This window comes from Vitis riparia, chromosome 13, assembly GCF_004353265.1.
Source record: "Vitis riparia cultivar Riparia Gloire de Montpellier isolate 1030 chromosome 13, EGFV_Vit.rip_1.0, whole genome shotgun sequence".
NCBI classification, from domain to species: Eukaryota; Viridiplantae; Streptophyta; class Magnoliopsida; order Vitales; family Vitaceae; genus Vitis; species Vitis riparia.
In genome coordinates this window covers 10,250,775-10,270,706 of record NC_048443.1, presented here as the reverse complement: position 1 = coordinate 10,270,706, position 19,932 = coordinate 10,250,775, and positions in this window count along the sequence as shown.

The window sequence follows — 19,932 nt, the reverse complement described above, 5'->3', positions numbered from 1 at the left end:
TCTTAATTATATGAATTTCCAAAATCATATATTTCTTATATAAGAACCTGTAAACACAACTTTTTAAAAAAATTTTGTCGTGGGATGGCATGCAACACTTTAAAGTGTAGCAGTTTACAGTGTAGCAATTATTCAATTTTGACAGTGAGGGAGAGAGAGAGAGAATTATTGATGTGAGCTGGCATGCAACAACTTTAAAGTTAGCAGTTATTGAATTTTGACCAATTATGTTAATGGGGTTATATCCCATCTTGGTTACTTCAACAAATTTTTATTCCCGCCCAAACCTGTACTAGAGTAGAACGGGGTCGGAATTTTTTGAGAAGTTATAGTCATCCTATCTTATTTAATATTTTCTGTTATTTTTATTATTTTTAAATTTCATTTTTATTAAAATAAATATAATTATGAGTAAATAAATTATTTTTCATACATTTTACATCTTATCTTGATAAAAAGTAATTTGCAGCTTCAATTTAACTACGTTTAAAGAGAGAAATGGAAAAAGAAATTAATTATTTTTACTTAATTTTATTTATCAATGAGATGGATTGAGATAATACTTAGAGTTTATTTGATAATTATTCTAAAAAAATGTTTTTAGTTTTAAAAATAAATAAATTAAGGGTATATTTGGTAACTATTTTTGAAAAAGTTTTTGAGAATAATTGTTTTACTAATATTTTGTAAAATAAAAGTCTGTTTAAAATCTAAAATATTTTTTATTAATTTTTAATATTTTTAAATATATTTTAAAAATAATTTTTATATATGATATTTTTTTTTTAATTATTCTACAAATAAATGACATTTAAGTATAAATAAATAAAAATTAAATACATATAAATTAAATTTAGGTTAATATTATGTGATAGTTTTTAGTGGACCACCAATTATTTTCATATTCCATAGAAAAATTACTTTCAACACCATAGAATCACCCTAATTTGATATACTATCTAAATTTTAAAATTTTTTAAAAATAATTTTTAAGGGCATGAACTAAATCTATATTTTTTGTTAAGAATTTCTATTTTTTATATGGAAATTTTTACCAATTTTTGTTTTTAAAAACAAAAAAATAAGAAGTACTTAGAGTGTTTTTTTAGTGATTTAAAAAAATATTTCTAATCTTTTTAATATTTAAAAAATAAAAATTTTATATATTGAAAAAAATTAAAAACACTTCTTTAAATCATTATAAAGCAACTCTAATATGTAATGATATTAATTTCTTCTCATTTAAATGGAATGAAGAGAGATTTAAATGAATAAAACAAATACAAGGATAAAAAATTAACTTCTTGTGCTTTATTATTACATCATTGTTATTAATCTTAACATCAATGCTAATTAATCATAATTAAAGAAAAGAACACCAAAGAAAAAGTCAATTTGGGGGCCAATCTTTATTGAAAAATTAGAAACCAAACAAAAGTTGATCAATATAGAAAATTGAATTGTATAAAGTAGATCAATTTGAATTGTCTTTATGAGAGTCTTATTTGACAGCTATTTTCGAGAATAGTTTTTGTTCTTCACAATAAAAATAAGGGAAACATATTTAAAAATAAAAAATTGTTTTCCATTTTCTATTTACAATGTTTTTAGATAACATTTTTTAGTTATTTTCAATTGTTTTCACTTGTTTTTTTGAGGATTATTTAAAAACATTTGAGATTTTCGAACAAATTTTTACTCTAGAAAATATAACAGAATAATTTTTAAAACTATTTTTAAGAATTATTTTTAAAAAATAATTACCAAACAAGCCCATAGATTAATGTTAGGTTATTCATTATTTAGGTTATGAAACGAGAAACCCTGTAATGCATAACACTTTCTCAGCTTCACTCATTTTCACTTTGCACTTTGCATCTACTTTCTCAATAACCAACAATCATGAGAAGTGATTTGCTAAGAAATGTATACCGGAAAATATTTTTACAAGCCTTCAACAAATATTTTTTCCCCCCTTTTTTTTTTTTTGCTCTCTTTTATATCTTTTTTCTTTTTTTTTTTTGGGATTTTTACTTAGTGCATATTCTTTTAAGGAAATAACAGTGTAAAAGTATCTGCTTTTAGTACATCATATTTTATATAATGAAAAAGTTTTATTAATCATGAAAAAACTCATATAAGTAAAACTAAAATTTTTATAAGATGCAAAATAATTTTGGCTTCCATAGCTAGACAAACAACTATAAAACTTTTTCTTCGATTTATAAGCTTTCAACCTCCTAAAAATCAATCTAAATAGGATTGTAAAAGTTATAATATAATATTACATTGTATAAATATTATTTTCACTTCTATATTTTCCATGAGATTATTTATTTATTTAAATTGAAATGTCCTCTGTTATTTGTTTGTACCTATAAAAAATAAAAAATTATTTTAAATCTTAGGTATGGTGATACCTCAGTATTTAATAATTTTAAATAGATAATTACATTTTGCATATAAAATAACTAATTAAATTTTATATTATATTATTTAATTAGTGATATTTTAATTTTAATTAGTTTTAAGAATTTAATTAATACTTAAATAATTAGATTTATTTATGTTTAATCTGATTATCAATAAGTTCAATGAAACAAGAAAAAGATAGCTTATATTTATTATTTTAAAGTGGATTTCGAATTTAAATTATTGCAAGTGTATTTACTTGACTAACCTTTTGAATTACTCAAATTTAACAAGTTGTAAATAGGTCCTTACCTAATCTTTAAGTTAATCTTGATGTTGACAAGAACCTTGCCGACCATAATTATAAAAGAGAAATAATTGAAGCTAAGTTTGCCTAATCTAGTTTAATAAATTGCAAGTGGGTGCCCTTACCTAATCTTATAATTTAATCTTCATATTACTTGACTAACCTTTTGAATTACTCAAATTTAACAAGTTGTAAATAGGTCCTTACCTAATCTTTTAAATTAATCTTGATGTTGACAAGAACCTTGCCGACCATAATTATAAAAAGAGAAATAATTGAAGCTAAGTTTGCCTAATCTAGTTTAATAAATTGCAAGTGGGTGCCCTTACCTAATCTTATAATTTAATCTTCATATTGATAAGAATCAAGCCGGCCATAATTATAAAAACAAAAAGACGACAAGCTAATTCTATTGACTAATTTTATTAACTCAAATTTAATTATTACAAGTTAGGTTTCTTAAGTCTTACCTAACATTTAAATTAATCTTGATGTTGACAAGAACCTTGCCGACCATAATTATAAAAGAGAAATAATTGAAGCTAAGTTTGCCTAATCTAGTTTAATAAATTGCAAGTGGGTGCCCTTACCTAATCTTATAATTTAATCTTCATATTGATAAGAATCAAGCCGGCCATAATTATAAAAACAAAAAGACGACAAGTTAATTCTATTGACTAATTTTATTAACTCAAATTTAATTATTACAAGTAAGGTTCTTAAGTCTTACCTAACATTTAATTAATCTTGATGTTGACAAGAACCTTGCCGACCATAATTATAAAAAGAGAAATAATTGAAGCTAAGTTTGCCTAATCTAGTTAATAAATTGCAAGTGGGTGCCCTTACCTAATCTTATAATTTAATCTTCATATTGATAAGAATCAAGCCGGCCATAATTATAAAAACAAAAAAGACGACAAGTTAATTCTATTGACTAATTTTATTAACTCAAATTTAATTATTACAAGTAAGGTTCTTAAGTCTTACCTAACATTTAAATTAATCTTGATGTTGACAAGAACCTTGCCGACCAAATTATAAAAAGAGAAATATTGAAGCTAAGTTGCCTAATCTAGTTTAATAATTGCAAGTGGGTGCCCTTACCTAATCTTATAATTTAATCTTCATATTGATAAGAATCAAGCCGGCCATAATTATAAAAACAAAAAGACGACAAGTTAATTCTATTGACTAATTTTATTAACTCAAATTTAATATTACAAGTAAGGTTTCTTAAGTCTTACCTAACATTTAAATTAATCTTGATATATATAAGAACCTTGCCAACTGTAATCATAAAAAAGAAAGGACGACAAACTAATTTAATTGACTAATTTTATTAACTTGAGTTTAATAAATTGCAAGTAGGTTAATCTTTTACCTAACCTTTTAAATTAATCTTGAGATCAATAAAAATCATAATTATAAGGAGGGGAAAAAAGCAAACTAGTTTGATAATTTTTAAGGGCTTAAGCTAAATTTATACCTTTTAAACAAGAGTTCCTATTTTCATATAAAAGTTTTTCTCACTTTTTGTTTTTAACAACAAAAAATGAGAAGTATATCTAAACAAATACTCAATATTGACTCGTATTAACTCCTACTCATTTAAATGAAATAAAGAGATATTTACATTTAAGATAAAAAAATGTAAGGATAAAAAATAAAAACACTTCTTAACTTCTTTACTTTATATTACATTTTTTTTTTCATTAGATGCTTTAAAAAAATTTTATCAAATAAATTATAATGATATTGGTTGAGGGCTAATTAACTTTGTTTAAGCGAGAAAGATAGAGTTAAGATTGGGGTCGATCCACAGCTAAAAGAAGAATGAAATAAAAAGTATGAGATGAATTGATCAAACCAATGTCCAAAAATAGTCCTATTCATGACCCTACTTGAATATCTATGATTATTATTATTATTATTATTATTATTAAACTAATCTTAACTTTAAGTTAAAAATAATTTTAAAAAAAATAATTTCAAAAATTATTTTCAAATCTAGAGAGTTATTTTGAACTAGCAATTAAAAGACACTTCTTCAAAATCTTTTTTTCTTATTATATATTTTATCATCGAGAACAGTTTCAAACCACCTTTTTGGTTTGTTTTCACAAAAATGGTTTTTTTTCCCCTCCAAAGAGCTATCGATGGAAGCGTTATAGGCTAAAACCATATTTATGATAATCAATTCCAATGGATCGTATAAGTTATGCCATTTTATGAAGTTTTTCTTCGGTTTTTAATCTTTGTATTAATGCATTGATAAATGTTTTATTGAAGAAATTACTAGTATAATAAATGATACAAGATTATAAGTGGGTTCATGTTGATAGGACAATGAGATAAAAAATATAAGGCGAATACGAACCTCCATGCATAAATGATGCAATTAGCTTGTTCAATATATTTAGCTTGAAGTAAAATTTCCTTTTTATTTTCCATATTCTTTATAACTATTGGCTTTCCCTCGTAGTACAAAAAAAATAAAAAAACCCTCCTTGCATTAAATTTTCCTCCTAAAACAAATTTTTTAAAAAGTTAACTTTTCAAATTTAAAAGCTGTTAGCCCAAGGGTTCTCCTAATCGGGTTTTGATGATAACAAACCATGGTTAAGTAACTAATTGGTTAATGTTTAAAAATCTCAGGTATAAACTCGAAAATTCATCAAAGGACCAAATGGATACAAGATCGAGACGCTTGGAAGACTTGAGATCATAGGAAATGAATGTAAGATGATAGCATGAGTGCACTTAGGATGTTCATACCTTTTCATGCATCTTAGAAAACTCGGTTTATTCTTTAAAACTTGATTTTCTTTAAAACCCGAGTTTTATCAAATATACTTTAGGCAAATTGATTCAAAATTGACATATTAACTCACCTAAAGACCTTGCCTAAGTGTTAGAAAAGAAAGGAATCAAAAAATAGGTTTTTTAGGGCCAAAAAGGCTCAACCGGTCGAGGCTAAGGCCAATCGGTCAACCGGTTGAGGAACTGGTCGACCGACTAAGGTCGTCCGGTCGAGGAAGGTTAAAAACCTTCTCTCTCTCCCAGTAGCCTTCTCTTCCCGGTCGAGGTGATTCCTTTACCGGTCAAGGTCCGATCGAGGACCGGTCGAGGTCTGGTTGAGGCAACGGTAGCCTGTCATGCATTAAATGCTCCAACGGCTAGTGAACCAGTCGACCCCTAGCTCGACCGGATGAGGTTGCCTTTTGCTGATTTTGACTCCCGAGCTTAGAAACCTATAAATTGAGAGCTCCTCTTCATTTATTGACAAGAGAACAATTGCATTCAAAGCCTACCTACCTGTTCTTGATCAAAAAGCTCTCATTTCTCTCTTAGTGCATCAAACCATCACTTGCATATTCTTAGTGCACTTTTGTAATTCATCCTAGCTTTCTCTTGTACTTGAGCCATCCTTAAGCTAGGTTGAGAGTTTCATCTATGTGTAAACTGAGTGTGAAAGCCTTCAAGTGGTTCAAATCTTGAAGAGATTGTGTAAAAGCCCATTGGAGTCGGAATCCAAGTGTAAGGAGATTGAAAGCTTGATTGAAGCTTCAAGTTAGTGGAACCCTCACTCGGTTAGGAGATTGAGGAGAGTGGACGTAGGCAAGGGAGTGCCGAACCACTATAAACCCGAGTTTGAATTCTCTAACTTTATCTCTTTCCTTTATTTATTTTGTGCATATATTATTGTGTGGAAAAAGATTTTGAAAAACCCAATTCACCCCCCCTTTTGGGTATTTTCCTTAATTATTCATAGCCTTTGTTTTATCAAAAGCTATTAAAAACATCTGCCTATAATAACCTATAAGTAAAAGTTCCTTCAACTAGCCTATTACTTTTTGAGAGTTCATATGAATTATGTATGGCCCACAGTTGGACTTCGAAGAGTTTCAAAGCAATTTAGTTAAAATATAACAAAAAAAAAAAAAAAACAATTCTATGATAAATAGTGAAAATCACTATGGATTCCAATAATATTTTCTATCAATATAATATCTCAATACAATGTCTCCTTGGTAGGTTTAGTATGAAAATGAATTATTTATGAATATGACTTTGGATTCCAAATTTTGAACTTTCTAATGCCTTAACTTAGTGGTAGGCCTCATAGAAAATGAAGCTTGTGAAAAAGTATAGTATGAACATAATTTTTGACTTAGGAGGTGATGTTACAACACCTTCAATTAATTACCTTGAAAATGATATGTTATTTGTATTGAAAATGATATTAAATTTAACAGAGATATATCTAATAAAAATAACACCCGTTTTTTAAAACAATATTATGATCTTACTATTGTTTCATGTTGGATCATAAAAATATCACCCATTTTTTAAAACAATATTATGATGTTACTATTGTGTCATGTTGGATCTCATTTGGAAAAGAATTTAATTATGTTGTGTCATAATTTTTTTTAAATTTATTCCATTTTTCTTTTAATTTTTGAAGCATGCAATTGGAGTTGGTCTAAACTTTGAACGGTTGGAGCCAATTTCAATGCCTTAGTGGGTCTAAAAGAAAAAAGAAAAGATTGGAAAATTGAAGTGGAATATGGAGACAAAATTTTTAAGGCTTGAAGTGATTTTACAACCTTCCAAGTAATTACCTTGAATGTGAGATGTCATTATATTGAAAATTCATATTAAATCTCATGAGGTAACTACAGGAATTTCCATACATAGAGACAAGTAATAAATATATCTCACTTTTTCAAAATGTTTGTGACCCTAATTATACATTGTCTTTATAGTGGGATGAATGCATCTTCACTTAAAGTCTTATTCTAAACATATTTTTAGAATTTTCTAGGAATATGTAAAGAAAACTTTATGATAAGTAATTTCTATCTAAGATAGGTAAAGTCTAATATGATTTGTCCACACCATTCAAATCCAACATATTTTTTATAAATTTGAAATGAGTATACTTGTATTTGAATAAAAATAAATTGTTTTTAGGTCAACTTTCATAACAAACATTTAACTCAAATTGACTTATTTAATAATATTAATCTTAATTATAACTTTAACCTATTTAACTCATATTTGACTTACTTAAAATTTGATTTTCAATAGTGACATCATAATTGAGTTATATAAACATGTCAGTTTAGGACACTAACCACATAAGATCATACAACGTTAAACTCAATTTGACTATTAAATAACATCTAATTATTATAAGAATTAAATAGGTTACGATGTATTACCTGGTTAATAATTAGATTGTGTTTGAGTTTGTATTTTTAATTATAATTTAGTTGAGTGTTTGATCTACGTTACCAACATGAATTATCACTCATATTTCTATTACGAAACCAAAGATGGGATAATTCTTAGTTTTGATGATAATAAAAGAAGGTTTGGAACTAAAGTTTCATCTTGAGTGTGACTAAGCAAGATGATTTTTAAAGTAACAATTACAAAGATAAACCAAAACAAAAGAAAAAAAAAAGAAAAAGAAGACCTCAAAGAGAAGAGCCTTCAAAACTTTTTATAAAATCTCTTCGTAAGGTTGTTGGTGCACTAGATTTTACATGCATTTTATTCAAGCATCAAAGATCATCCTTGTGCGATTTTGTTTTAAATTTTTTTTATAATTGGATGATTTCATGTTTTTAATTAAAACCTTATGCCAAATATTTTTCTAAACTTTTTAAAAAGGTTTTAAAAGGGGTTGCATGAGTTGCTAGAGGTTTGAAACTTAAAACCTGAGTATTTGAACACTTAATAGTGCAATCGGTCAAAAGTCCAAGGAATCGATTAAATCATTTGGGTCCAATCAGCTGAGGGGTGTTTTTACATATGCTTTCTCTCTTTCTCTCTTTCTTGGTCAATGCTTTGCCTTTCATGGTCAAAGTCTTGAACCCTAACGAACACCTACTAAAAGTATTAATTGCTAATGATTTTAGCATTAATTGCTAATTGTTAGTTCATTGGTCAAATCGGAACTTGACTGGTTGACCCCCTAAATGTGCCTAACAACAAGTTTAGCCTTTCTACTTCTAAATAAAGGTTCCAATCTTCATTGTTGGTAAGTTTAACATTCCCAAATCTTTTATGAACATTATTTGAGCCTTGAGGGAGTGTTTTTTAGCACACCTTGTTTCAAAACTTGCATATCATTAGTTCACCATTAATCTTAATTTATCTTGTATCATTTGAGCTTAAATTTGTACTAGGAATGTGTGAGATTATCTTTCCTATCATTTTGTGTAAACCTTTGTAAGGGGAGATTAAGTGTGGCGTATTACTTCAAGGAAAATTTAAGCATGAGATATCGATTACTTAGTGTTTGTCAAGTGTGGGGTATCATTTAGGAAATTCAAGAGTGAGGTATCTCTTGAAAGATTTGTAAGTGTCCATTGGAGTTGGTTAATCTAATTGTAATGCTTAGAAACTTCGGATTGGTAGAATCTAAAGTTTAGAATTGAAGTTATAGGAGAGTGAACATAGGACGAGTTGTGCCAAACCACAATAAAAATATTGTGTTTGTATTCTCTCTTCCCTAATCTTTTTAATTTGTATGCAATTACTTTTCATTGTGTTTATTGTATATTTGCATATAATTGTATTTTGTATTTATATAGTTTAAATTTGTAGAAAGAAACTATCACCCTATTTACCCTCCCTCCCCTTCCCCTTCCCCTTCCCCTTCCCCTTTCCCCTAAGGGTGACTACCTTAGGTTAATTTAGCAAAAATCGTAACATTTACTAATTTATTATTTTCTTATTATAGTTAAGAAAAATGCCAAGAAATTTTATTGATAAAAATTTCCATGATAAATTATAAAAACCACTTTAATTCCAATAATCTTTTTCCCAATGCAATGTCTCAATGATTCGTAGGATGAAAAGGAATTTTTCATGTCAATATGACTTTGGATCCCAAATTTTAAGGCAATTTCAATGCCCTAGTGGTGGGTCTAGAAGAAAATAAAAATGTGGAAATTAAAGTGGAATATAGACACAATTTTTTACTAATTGTAAGGTGATGTTATAATACCTTATGTAGTTACTAAGAAAGTGACTTTGGATTCCAAATTTTGGGCCAATTTCAATGCCACAATGATGGGTCTAGAAGAAAACAAAAAATATGAAAATTAAAGTGGAATATAGACACAATTTTTTACTTGTTAAGTAATGTTACAATGCCTTATGTAATTATTTTGAAAGTGCGCTATCATTGAATTGATAATTGATATTAAATTTGACCATCATAAGGAATTGCTTTCAAAAGAAAGATAAGTAATAAATATCTCTTATTTTTTGAAAAAAAAAATATTATCATACTATTAATGTGTTTTTTTTTTTTAATAGAGATTGTTATAACTTTTTGTAAAAATAAGTTTCCTTATAAAATACGAAAAAGTGGTAGAAGTATTTCTATAAATATTTTATCAAGAGAAAAACCTATAACATGAAGAAAAACATGTAAAGTTTATATTTAAAAGATAGTGGTATGGGTAAGAATGGGAAACATTTCTTGGAATGAGGATATGTGATTCAAGTATAGATACAAAGAATAAGGAAATATAAGATGTTTTAAATTAATTAATTATATCTTCTTTTTTTTAATCTTTTGTAGTATTGTATATAGTAATAGAAGATGAGTTATCAAATGCGAACTTTCATGTATAAATGATACAATTAACTTGTTCAATATAAGCACCTTGATGTAAAATCTCATTTTTGTTTTCTAAAGTCTTTATGACTATTGGTTTTTCTTTTGAGTGCCAATAAATAAAAGAAAAAACCCTCCTTTTTTGTTTGAAGAAAATATCTTTATTAATCCAAACCCTATCAACGTATATATGACCTATTCCAGGGCAATGAAGTTTTTTAAAGTAATTTTAAAGACAACCAAAAAAATTGATATGATAAATGATTAAAACCACTTTAGATTCCAATAGTATTTTTTATCATATAACGTCTAGGTGAAATGTTTCATAACAAAATGAATTATTCTATGAATATGACTTTGGATTCCAAATTTTGAACTTTCTAATGCCTTAACTTAGTGGTGAGTCTCATAGAAAATGAAAGTTATGGAAAAGTAGAACGTGGACACAATTTTTGACTTAATAAACTGATGTTACATCACCTTCGAGTAATTACCTTAAAAATGATATGTCATTGCATTGAAAATGATATTAAATTTAATGGAGAGATAATTTATAAAAAATATCACTAATTTATATTTATTTATTTATTTATGTTGGTATTTTCATTAAATTGATTTATCATCACCCTCTAAAGTCTCTTCAATTTTGTACATTTATTTGATACATATTTAATCATAAACAATCAAAAAAGTGCTACCTCAAAATTTTTAATTCAAACTCCTCCAAAATTATTCATGACTAAAATTCATTAATTAATTTACATTACAAGCTTTGAAAGAAACTTGTTTTAGAACATAAAATTGACAGAGATAGTACATATTTTAAATTTTTAATTAAAATAAAAAGCTCATAACAAAATAATTTGATGGATGTTTTAGTATTCGAAAAGATTATGAGGTCAGTGTGGACTTGCTCTTAGCATGCGTACTTCCACAAATCAGAGGCGGCCAGTTTGCTGAACAAGAGTTCAAGGGACACATAAAGAACAACCTCTCCAACAACTTCCATGGTGATCAGTTTGCAGAGAGAGAAGCGTGGGTTGCTGGATGAGGGCTTAAAAATTAGAAAGCTTAGAGAAAGAGGAAGATGGAAGTTGGATTAGTCTTTTGGGCTAGTCTTTTGTTTCTGTACCCTTAAATCCAACATGCTGAGTAGGCCATGTGCTCCACACCCCGTCAATTGTGGTGTGACTTGTGTCACATTCAAATAAACAAATCGAAATCAATTTTTGACTTATAAAACTGATGTTACAACACCTTCAAGTAATTACCTTAAAAATGATATGTCATTGCATTGAAAATGATATTAAATTTAATGGAGAGATAATTTATAAAAAAGAATAATGTGATCTTACTATCGTGTTAGGTTGGAAAGAAATTTATGTTGGTGTTAATTTTTTTTATTTGTATTTTTTTTTTTTTATTTGCATATTGTAAGGTCTCAAACTCGTTTAGAAATATGAACACTGATGAACAGTTAGAAATTTAAAAACATTAAAGGTATGGTTAAAGCTATGTTTAGATAGTTGAAATTGCAACCAAAAAAACAAGAAAATGAAAGAAGTTCAAATTTTATTTGATTATCTTAAAAATATGAAAGAAATTACATATAATGAAAATTGTTTAGAGTTTTATATACTTTTAATATGTACTCTTTACAGAAAAGAAAAAAGGCAAATAAATTTTTATGAACTTATGGAAAATATTAAACTTAAGCTTAATTTTTTTGTTTTTCTTGATTTTTCTTTCCTTTGTGATCTTTCCCACTTTATCCAAACTTTCCATAGTCTAAACTTTATACATGTTTTCTCTTCTTTTTAATTAAAAAGTTTTAAAATTTTCAATTAAAATTCCAAGATAGGCTAATAAAAACTTAAAACTAATATTACATTTTAAACGAACTGGATCGATTTGGTAGCCAATTCGATTCCAATCAAATTTAGCCTCTAATGTGAGGTATTTGACCCAAACTTAGCTCAAACTCATTTTTACCGACTAAAGTTAGGCTTAAATTGACTCATAGTACTTTTAGTTGAGTTGATTAGGTTGTATGATCATAACTAGGTTTGGTAAGGTTGAGTTAGTTTGAACCTATTCATAAATGTTTTTTTTTTTCTCTTTTATACTTATTTTATATCATAATTTTAAAAATTAAATTGGATAACTTTTAAACATGATAACAAAAATAAATAAATTTATGTCTCTGTCCAACAAAAATGAAATAATATAATTAAAATTCAACATTTTTTTAAAAAACTAAAAGAAAAAAAAACACAAAATAGGTATTATTATATAAAATAATATAAATTATAAATATATAAAATTAGGTTTGGGCTAGCTTGGGTTATCCAAACCTTAGCCTAAGTAGTTTCACGAGTGTTTGCCGCTTGTAAAAGTTTTTGGTAAATTTTTATTAAAATTAATATAAAAAATGAAATAAAATGTTTTTAAAAAATATTAAATGCATAATTAAAATTATGCTAATGAAACAAAGGGAAGCAAACAAGATCAAAAAATTTCTCTCAAAAGGTGTAGTGTAATGACTTCAAATTTTAAGTTTTGATGGTCAATCTGCCTTCAATTATAAGGATAAGAAGCTTGTAGAGAATAAAAAATATATAGCAAGTGGATATATATAGATATAACAAAAAATAATATATATATATATATATATATATATATATATATATATATATATATATATATATATATGCATCATACTTTTGTCACAAGCAAACCCACTAGTAAACCTTTATCATCTTATTATATAACAAGTGGGTATACCTAGATATAATAAAAATAGGTCTTTGTTTATTAAATTCAAAAGTTTATGATCATCACTTAACATTTAACAGAGTGGTACAAATGATGGTAAAAATAGTAGTATAGTCAATATTTTCCTATATTGAATATTATAATTGATGTGTTTTTTTTATTTTTTATCAAGAAGCAATTTTAGAGATAAGTTTTTATCAAGAAACAATCTTCAATGATTTTGTCTATATTAATTTACCATCATTATCTCTAATATTTTACCATTGAATGCAATTGCAAAACATCTATGTAATTGTTAGTAAATTTTTTTTCATGCTCATTATATATTTGTTTTAATTTTCAAGTTGCAATTATAGTCTAAAGGTTGAGGTTCCTAGATAGTTATTGCTTTGATGAGAAGTCTAATCATGTTGTTGTTGTTCATGTCACTTTAATTAGACCAAGTTTAATGATACTTTACACCATATATAAGGATCCTTTTCAAATATCTATCTAACTTTTGATATGCAATTTGAAAAGAGGATGGAGAGAGGATGGTTGTTCTCCATAATCCATTAATAAATAAATAAAAATAATTATATTTAGAAGGAAAATAAAAATTATTAAGATCATTAGCAAGTAATTTTGGTAAAACTTGATATTTAACTAGGTAAGATGACTTTAAGTTAAATTAATTGTATTTAAGTCATTAAGTCATAGTTATTAATACGATTTCTCAAAATCATTTTTAAATTTATTATTTTATCAATCATACTTGATATATTTAATAACTTAAAATTAAGTCATTAAATTGATTTATCATCACCCTCTAAAGTCTTTTCAATTCTGTACATTTATTTGATACATATTTAATCATAAACAATAAAAAAAGTGCTACCTCAAAATTTTTAATTCAAACTCCTCCAAAATTATTCATGACTAAAATTCATTAATTAATTTACATTACAAGCTTTGAAAGAAACTTGTTTTAAAACATAAAATTGAGAGAGATAGTACATATTTTAAATTTTTAATTAAAATAAATAGCTCATAACAAAATAATTTGATGGATGTTTTAGTATTCAAAAAGATTATGAGGTCAGTGTGGACTTGCTCTTGGCATGCGTACTTCCACAAATCAGAAAGAACAACCTCTCCAACAACTTCCATGGTGATCAGTTTGCAGAGAGAGAAGTAGCTATAAACCAAAGCACTGTGAAAATAAATTGGGGAAGCAGAAAGAAGCGTGGGTTGTTGGGTGAGGGCTTAAATATTAGAAAGCTTAGAGAAAGAGAAAGTTGGAGGTTGGACTAGTCTTTTGCTTCCATACCCTTAAATCCAACATGCTGAGTAGGCCATGTGCTCCGCACCCCGTCTATTGTGGTGTGACTTGTGTCACATTCAAATAAACAAATCGAAATCTCTACTACAACATCATATTTTAATGGATTTAGTATAACCGAGTGAAGGCAATTTATTAAATTATTGGAAATTGTTAAAATTATATATTTAATGGAACAGTGTTTTGGAGTTTGAGACTCCCAACTGCCCATGTGCATCCCATTATTTGCGTTCTTATTTTTTCATTTTCGTACTTTTAAAAATTCTCAAAATTTCATCAGGCACATTTTTCAAGCTTAAGATTCTCGTGGCAATGATATAAGTAAATTAAAGATTTTACTAATTTGAACGCAATTTGATAAATAAAAAAAAAAATGAAGATTATGTATAAAGGCTTCAAAGAGTTTTAAAGATTTTTTTTTATTTTTTATTTATTTCTTAAAGATAAAACTACTTTCTTCATTGTAAGACTTAATATTTACTTTTTCCAATTAGAAGCTAAGTCCAATTTTAAAAATAAATTTATTTTGAAAAGACAAATCTAGTTTTTTATATTGAATTCATCTTTTCAAAAAAAAAGTTTTCCAGTGAACTCACTTTGGTATAAATTAGGGAAAAGTATAGTTCTATTTGGTTTCGTATGAAAAAAAAATCATAAAATAAAAACCCGATATTATGATAATTTAAGAAATATTTTTGGAAAAATGCTATTTCAATTTTTTTGAACTGTTTTACTTGAATGGAAAGCTTGATGCTACATATGATATTATGTCATTAAAATGAAACTTAGACCATGTAATAACTTTTAATTAACAAAAATTTAAATTAAAACCGTAAATATTTATTTATTTTTGTTGATTTAAATAAATATTATTTATTTATTTATTTGTAACACAAGTTTTGAAGTTTTGAGACTGACCATGCATGTGCATACCACTGTTTATTTATTCACTTTCAAAACTTTAGGTGCATTTTTTAAGCTTAAATTCACATGCTATCACATTCTCCTAAATATGCTGGGGATCACGTAGAGCTGGCTGGACTGGACACAAGTTTTGGAGTTTTAAACTTCCAATGGCCAATTATGTTTTAATTTTCATAATATATTATTATATTTTCTTTATTTGAATGGAAAATAATTTGCTTTGAAAAAACAAGTTTAATATAAAAAAAAATTAAATTTATACTTTACATTAAATTATAAATTGCATGTAAAATTAATTTATAAATTTTCATAATATATTATTATATTTTCTTTATTTTATTTTAATGTAAAATATAAATTAGTCTTCTCAAAAGAAAAGTTGAATGTAAAAGTAATAAACTAAAACACAATGACATGTATTAAAATATTTATATTTTCAAAGACAAATTACTTCTAAAAGCACGGATGTGGTTTTTTTTAGAATACAAGTGTAATGTAAAAAGAATTTTTTTATTTTTATTTTTTATATCGAACTTATGTTTTAAAAAGACGAGTTCAGTATTTATTTTGAATTTGTTTTTCAAAGAAGATTTTTCATGTGGACTTCATATGATTTTATTTCGTTGATAGGAGATTGATATCATGTAACAACTTTTAATCAGTCACAATTTAAATTAATTATAAATATCTACTTATTTTATTATTTCATAATTAACTATAGGTTATAATGTGATATAATATTGTTGGGCTTTGTGGAGCCTAGTTTTGTTTGATCCAATTTGACGACCCGACCCGAATAATATTGCATGGCTTTTTAATGGGAGATTTATTGAGGCCTGTTGGGCCGTTTAGCCCATTGTGGAACCACCCTTTCTGATTAGGGTTTTTTAGTGTGGTGGGGTTGTCGTGTTATATATATAGAGAGAATATTGTAGCCGCCAGGTTGTACTCTGAATTCTTCCTTGATAATAGTGATATCCCTGCAACTCCGTGGACGTAGGCAAATTGCCGAACCACGTAAATATTGTCTTGTGCGTGTGATTATCTTTTCTTTGGCGTGTGTTTTCTTTAATTTTGTTTCTCACGGGTTGGGAATTCGGTTTAATTCCCTACAACTGGTATTAGAGCCAGGTTAGGTTTGAGTGGAAGCAATGGCAGAGGAAGCAGGAAAGGCGTCTGGAATAGAAAAGTTTGATGGCACAGACTTTGCGTATTGGAGGATGCAGATTGAAGATTATCTCTATGGGAGGAAATTGCATCTACCTCTTTTGGGGACAAAGCCTGAGAGTATGAAGGCTGAGGAATGGGCGCTTCTTGACAGACAGGTTCTAGGAGTTATTAGGTTAACTCTGTCTAGGTCTGTTGCACATAATGTTGTAAAGGAGAAGACCACAGCAGATTTGATGAAGGCTTTGTCCGGTATGTATGAAAAGCCGTCCGCAAACAATAAGGTGCATCTGATGAAGAAATTGTTTAATTTGAAGATGGCAGAGAATGCATCTGTAGCACAACATCTAAATGAATTTAATACAATCACAAATCAATTGTCGTTTGTAGAAATTGATTTTGATGATGAGATTCGTGCTCTGATCGTCTTGGCTTCTTTGCCAAACAGTTGGGAGGCAATGAGGATGGCAGTAAGCAATTCTACGGGAAAGGAAAAGCTCAAGTACAATGATATACGAGATTTAATTCTGGCTGAGGAGATTCGCCGAAGAGATGCAGGTGAAACCTCAGGATCTAGTTCTGCCCTAAACCTTGAGACAAGAGGTAGAGGTAATAACAGAAATTCAAATCAGGGTAGATCAAATTCCAGAAATTCTAATCGGAACAGAAGTAAATCTAGATCAGGCCAACAAGTACAATGCTGGAATTGTGGGAAAACAGGTCACTTTAAAAGGCAATGCAAAAGCCCTAAGAAGAAGAATGAAGATGATTCTGCTAATGCTGTAACAGAAGAGGTACAGGATGCATTACTTCTTGCAGTAGACAGTCCACTTGATGATTGGGTTTTGGATTCAGGAGCTTCGTTTCATACCACTCCACACCGAGAAATCATACAGAATTATGTTGCAGGTGATTTTGGTAAGGTGTATTTGGCTGATGGTTCAGCCTTGGATGTTGTGGGTCTGGGAGACATCCGAATATCGTTGCCCAATGGGTCTGTTTGGTTACTGGAGAAGGTTCGACATATTCCTGACCTGAGGAGAAATCTGATTTCTGTTGGACAACTTGATGATGAAGGACATGCAATACTATTTGTTGGTGGTACTTGGAAGGTTACAAAGGGAGCTAGGGTATTGGCTCGTGGAAAGAAGACTGGTACTTTGTATATGACCTCATGTCCAAGAGACACAATTGCAGTTGCTGATGCAAGTACTGATACAAGCCTATGGCATCGTAGACTTGGTCACATGAGTGAGAAAGGGATGAAGATGCTGTTGTCAAAAGGAAAACTACCAGAATTGAAATCCATTGATTTTGACATGTGTGAAAGTTGCATATTAGGAAAACAAAAAAAGGTAAGCTTCTTGAAAACTGGCAGGACACCGAAGGCTGAAAAATTGGAACTAGTACACACTGATTTGTGGGGGCTTTCTCCGATTGCATCCCTAGGAGGTTCAAGGTACTACATCACTTTTATTGATGACTCAAGTAGAAAGGTATGGGTTTATTTTCTGAAAAATAAATCTGATGTATTTGAAACTTTTAAGAAGTGGAAGGCCATGGTTGAGACAGAAACAGGTTTGAAAGTAAAATGTTTGAGGTCAGATAATGGAGGAGAGTACATAGATGGAGGGTTCAATGAGTATTGTGCTGCACAGGGAATTAGGCTGGAGAAGACCATTCCTGGGACACCACAGCAGAATGGTGTGGCTGAGCGCATGAACAGAACTCTCAATGAGCGTGCTAGAAGTATGAGGTTGCATGCTGGACTACCAAAAACTTTTTGGGCTGATGCTGTTAGCACTGCAACTTACCTGATAAACCGAGGACCATCAGTTCCCATGGAGTTCAGACTTCCTGAGGAGGTTTGGAGCAGTAAAGAGGTGAAGTTTTCACATTTAAAAGTTTTTGGTTGTGTATCTTATGTTCATATTGATTCTGATGCTCGTAGTAAACTTGATACAAAGTCAAAAATATGTTTTTTCATTGGCTATGGTGATGAGAAATTTGGCTATAGGTTTTGGGATGAACAAAACAGGAAAATCATCAGAAGTAGAAATGTGATATTTAATGAACAGGTTATGTACAAGGACAGGTCAACTGTAGTGTCAGATGTTACAGAGATAGATCAAAAGAAATCTAAGTTTGTCAACTTAGATGAATTGACTGAAAGTACTGTCCAGAAGGGGGGTGAAGAAGATAAGGAGAATGTAAATTCACAGGTAGATCTGAGTACACCTGTAGTTGAAGTTCGCATATCTTCCAGGAACATTAGACCTCCGCAGCGTTATTCACCTGTTTTAAATTATCTCCTGTTGACTGATGGCGGTGAGCCAGAGTGTTATGATGAAGCCTTGCAAGATGAGAATTCAAGCAAGTGGGAGTTAGCCATGAAGGATGAGATGGATTCCTTGTTAGGGAATCAGACATGGGAATTGACTGAATTGCCAGTAGGAAAGAAGGCTTTGCACAACAAGTGGGTATACAGAATAAAGAATGAGCATGATGGTAGTAAACGGTACAAGGCCAGATTAGTTGTTAAAGGGTTCCAGCAGAAGGAGGGCATTGACTACACAGAGATATTTTCTCCAGTTGTGAAAATGTCAACAATCAGACTTGTACTAGGAATGGTGGCTGCAGAAAACTTACATCTTGAGCAGTTAGATGTGAAGACAGCATTCCTTCATGGTGACTTGGAGGAAGACCTTTACATGATTCAGCCAAAAGGGTTCATTGTTCAGGGACAAGAGAATCTAGTCTGCAAACTGAGAAAAAGCTTGTATGGCCTTAAACAAACTCCTAGACAGTGGTACAAGAAGTTTGACAGTTTTATGCATAGAATTGGGTTCAAGAGATGTGAAGCTGATCACTGTTGCTATGTTAAGTTTTTTGACAATTCTTACATCATATTACTGTTGTATGTGGATGATATGCTTATTGCAGGGTCTGACATTGAGAAGATTAATAATCTGAAGAAGCAATTGTCCAAACAATTTGCAATGAAGGATTTGGGAGTTGCAAAACAAATCCTTGGTATGAGAATCATTAGAGATAAGGCTAATGGTACATTGAAGCTTTCACAATCAGAGTATGTGAAGAAAGTTCTCAGCAGGTTCAACATGAATGAAGCTAAACCAGTGAGCACACCCTTGGGGAGCCATTTCAAACTAAGCAAAGAACAGTCACCGAAGACAGAAGAAGAAAGGGACCATATGAGCAAGGTGCCCTATGCCTCAGCTATTGGCAGCTTGATGTATGCTATGGTGTGTACAAGGCCAGACATTGCACATGCAGTGGGAGTTGTGAGCAGATTCATGAGTAGGCCTGGAAAGCAGCATTGGGAGGTAGTCAAGTGGATTCTAAGATATCTGAAGGGTTCAT